This window comes from Crocuta crocuta, unplaced genomic scaffold (genome assembly GCF_008692635.1).
Source record: "Crocuta crocuta isolate KB4526 unplaced genomic scaffold, BGI_CrCroc_1.0 scaffold126, whole genome shotgun sequence".
Taxonomy (NCBI): domain Eukaryota; kingdom Metazoa; phylum Chordata; class Mammalia; order Carnivora; family Hyaenidae; genus Crocuta; species Crocuta crocuta.
The window spans coordinates 211,406-216,139 of NW_027531000.1; the positions used below are offsets into that span (position 1 = coordinate 211,406).

At 43.8% G+C, this 4,734-nt stretch overlaps 1 pseudogene; it reads left to right on the top strand.

Moving 5' to 3' along the window:
* The first annotated feature begins 3,244 nt into the window (after window positions 1-3,244).
* Window positions 3,245-3,603, top strand: LOC144236972 (V-type proton ATPase subunit F pseudogene; annotated as a pseudogene).
* The last annotated feature ends 1,131 nt before the right edge of the window (window positions 3,604-4,734 follow it).

The following is a 4,734-nucleotide window of genomic DNA, read 5'->3' on the forward strand; positions in this document are numbered from 1 at the left end:
TTTTATTATTATTTTAATTAGCTTATTTAATTCTCTCAAGTACACACCTAGATTGGAATTGCCAGGTCATGTGGTTACTCCATATTTAACATATTGAGGAAATGCCAAATTCTTTCCAAAGTGGTTGCACCATTTTGCATTTACAGTAGCGTGTGAGGGATCCGGTTTCCCCACAACCTCACCGACACTTGTTGTCATCCCTCTTTTTGGTTATAGTCTGGAGATTCTGGTAGATACTTGGTTCACAAATGGTTCTAGTAGGTGACTTTGTTTTTTGTTTGTTTGTTTTTGGTTTGTTTTGTTTGGAGAGAGAAAGAGAAAATGGGGAAGGAAAGAGAGAGTCTTAAGCAAGCTCAACATCCAGCCTGGAGCCCAGATCAAGGCTTGATCTCATGACCATGAGATCATGACCTGAGCCAAAATCAAGAGTCAGATGCTTAATCAGCTGAGCTATCCAGGTACCCCTAGGTGGCTTCAGTTTTATTGGCTGAAGAAAAGGGAGGATTTATTTATGTATTTCTGTGTGGAGAGGTCAGGGAGAAAGGGGAGACATGGACAACAGAGTTTTGTCACCCAACCTTGTCTAAGGAATTTATCTCGAGACTCAGGGAAGAGAGGAGACAACTCAGAGCCCAAGAAGTTCCTGAAAGAACTTCTAAGACTCTGTGTACCAGCACGATACTTTGGGACCCAGGGACCAGGTTCGTCAGCATGGGAACTTCTCCCCATTGATTGATGTTGCAGTGTGGGACAGCAGGGCAGGGGTGGGGGGGCGCTGAGGGACACAAGCCCAGTGTAGGCGCAGCAACCGATGTTCACCGAGAGTACTGGGGAGGAAGCAGGGTCTGAAAGCCATCCTCAAATAGCTGATGGCAGTGGCTTCCATGAGGAGGCCAGGGTACAAGAAAATACTGTGACATGGTGAGGCTCACATCCTGCCTTAGGAGGTCAGAGTCAACATGACTTGGGAGTGAAACTGACCCAAAGGCCATCAAACTCCAGTACCACGTATACCTCACCCTGCCTCAGATGCCCTGTGCAAACCCACATCTTTTTACATTTTACCTTCTAGGGAATTCTAGGCCTGACGGCTATCAGTGGCTTTGACCCTGATGAAGAAAGGGAAGACAGAAACATCCATGACCTTTTAAATTCTCATTTTTCTGCCCAGCCTGGTGTTTCTCATTACTATTTTACAGACTGGAAGGGAATAGATTTTGTGCCATGTAAATTATTTTGAGTTTATGGTCTTTGGCTGGAAAGCCAGGGCTGAGTCCTCAGAGGATGTTTTATGCCAGTCCATTAGCACGAGCTCCTTATTGATGAACCAATAAAGCATGGCCTGCCTGAGCCTTGTAATGGAATCTCCCAACTCATAATTAATATTCAGGTAAAGTGTTACCACATGAATCTACTTTCCCTCCCATGGTAATTGGTGTTTAATTTCTATTTTATTAACCAGGATTGCTAAACCTCGGGAAGTTCTGGCTCCAGGCATTAACTCTAAGAGGCTTCTATGTTCTTCACTGATACTTTTTGGTACACAAAGAAGCCTTAGCTTGCAGTGTACATTAAACTTCAAGAAGTCCTTCTACGATCTCACTTGGGCCCCATGCCAATTCTGAAAGGTAGAGTGAGGTAGAAATCACAAACCTCATTTTAATACATGAGGAAACTGAGGCCCGAGAATGGTCCTCAATGGCAGAAAATGAATCTTGACCCGATTCTTTCAACTCTATACGAGTCCTGTGCTGCCTTTATAAAATATTAATAATGAAACTTATAAGGTGGTTTTATTGACTTGATTTATCAAATCAGTTCTGTCTTCCATTTCTCTGCCACCCCAAGAAGCCAGTGGGTATACTACTTCAGGAGCTAATGTGTGGAGCTAAAACACTGTCAGGATGACTGATCTATTCAGTTAAAATAAAATAAGTTCTGCCAAGTAAAACAATTTTAAAAATCAGATACAAATGTTTAAGGATATGCCTTTATTTCCCAAAACAGTTGGCATCTCCTCCCCTCTCATACTCATACAGTGGATTCTTCTACATGCACAATAATCTGTGACAAACTTGAATTGGCATATTGGGTTAATAAGCTATTATGAAAATCAATAGTAATTAAAGGGAATACTTAGCTGACAAAGTTGAGAAAACTGAATGTACTTGTGAGCTCTTAATTTTCTTTCCCCTCCTTAATTGTTTCCTCGGGCTGTCATGACTTTCAATTGTTTGCTATCCAAATATCAAAAAAAGCTGAGCTAGCCTGGGTATTACTGGGTAATTTCAATTATTAAAAGCATGAATTGGTATTCCACTTAAAAATTTTAAAAAAATTTTTTTGAGAGACACAGAGTATGAACAGAGGAAGGGAAAAGAGAGAGGGAGACACAGAATCCGAAGCAGGCTCCAGGCTCTGAGCTATCAGCACAGAGTCCCATGTGGAGCTCGAACCCACAAGCCATGAGATCATGACCTGAGCTGAAGCTGGATGCTTAGCTGACTGAGCCACCCAGGCACCCCCTGCATTCTACTCTTTAAAAGAACTTCTCTAATCTCAGACTTACTCCTTTAAACTCCGTCAGTGTGCACTATGACTGATGGTTACATGGAAAATGGTGACCAGTTGCTTTCCTATGGAATCAGTATAAATGGACTGAGCTTGCAGGAGGTACCAACTTTAGATATTTGACCATTTTCTAATTGTGGATTCCTAATTACTCAAAGAATATTTCTTATCAGTTCTATCTTCCCCATCCTGACTCTTCTAAGGAATGTGACACAGAAATTGTGAGACAAAGAACCAAGATATATAATGGAAAACCCACCATAAAATTTTCTTTCACTACTAACAGTTCTAGAACTATGACTTCATAGGTCCATTGAGGTATAGATACTTAGATGAGAAGTTAGGGAATTTAGGTAAACTACCTAGAAAAATGCAGTTCTAAAGCCATGCCTAGTCTTCAATGAGAATTTTCATTTGCCTAAATTATCTGGATAACTGACATGATACTTTTTTCATTCATTTCCATCCACCTATGGAAAACATACTCCATGTCTTCTATATGCCTCTGGGCAGTCAGGTCAGTCTTGATGATGCAGAGACACATGATCCCTGATCTCAAGACCTTCAATCATGGACTCCTCAAGACATCTCATCAACCAACAGAAACTCACCCACGTTGAAAGGGTGACAGGACATAGAGGCTGTAGCAGGGGAACTCTGCCCATCTGCAAGAATGGCAAGTAGGTGGAAGCTAATTGCAGTGAGTGGAGAGGAGGACACGGTGACTGGCTTCCTGCCGCATGGCACCAGGGAGCTTAACAAGAGCCGTCACCCTAATTCCCTGGTGGTGGAGAAGTATACAACCATCAGTGAGATCAAAGACACTTTCCAGCAGTTTCTAACTGAGATGACAACGGCATCATGTTCATCAACCAGTACATCACAGATATGGTGTGGTAATGTGCTGGATGCCCGCCAATGTGCCATGCCAGCTGTTCTTGAGATCTTGTCCAAGGAGCACCCCATGACACTGCCAAGGACTCCATGCTCTGCAGGGCCAGGGGCATGTTCACAGCCAAAGACCTGTACTAGGACCCTCCCCACAGCCACGCAGCCTCTCCTCAGGCTTACCATCAGCCCTTCTCTAAATTTTGAGCCTCTATTTCCAATTCCCTGCCCCTTCCCACTCCACTGGGAGGCTAAGTATGATGCTTCTGGGTTGCTAGGGCTCTGACATCCAAGTTAAGGCTGGTTAGGGAACAGAAAGCCTGTGTGTCTTCTCTCCACTAACTCTTCCCTGGGCTGTTAAACACGGTCATTGTTGATGTTAAATTAAGGTAACATCTTTGTTTCTCTACACACACACACACACACACACACACAAAAGGAGACAGAATGTAAAAAGGAGATAATTCCATATGATTATTTTTTTTTAATGTTTATTTACTTTTGAGAGACAGAGTGCAAGTGTGGGAGGGGCAGAGAGAGAAGGAGACACAGAATCTGAAGCAGGCTCCAAGCTCTGAACTGTCAGCATAGAGCCTGACACGGGGTTCAAACTCACAAACTATGAGATCATGTCTTGAGCCAAAGTCAGACACTTAACTGACTGAGCCACCCAGGTGCTCCTTGGATTAACTGTTTCAAAGCTCTATCTCCAAACACATTCTGAGGTACTGGGGGTTAGGGCTTCTACATACAGATTTGAAAGGGGACACAATTTAGCCCACAATGCAAGGGAAGTGAATTTCAAACTGCGACTTGAAGGAATAGTAGGATTTAGTCAAGTCAGAAGCTGGGGAAGAGGGAAAACATTCTGCGCCAAGCTCATGCCTCACATCTTGGAAGTGAGAGGAAGTCATGTACGCAGCACCCGGCCAGCACTTTGGGATGGCCAGAGCCTAAACGGGACATGCAGAGCAGTGTGATCAGAGGCTAAGCATGAGGAGGGACGGACGGTGGTGGTCCCTGCCATCCAAGTTATGGTTGGGACAAGGAGGCTCTTGGGAGAATTTTAAACAAGAGGCTGAGGATCAGATTTGCATTAACCCAATACCTAAAGTCTGCCAATGGGAGCACGAACACATAGCACAAGCCCCTCCATAAGCCGCTGTAGACTGTTCATCTGTCACAGAGAGACATGAGGTGTGGAGGTGGTGAGCTAATCGTCCTTGAGTACCTGGTGCAGTTAGGGAAGCTCTCTTCCTGTAGATGGCCTTTTGT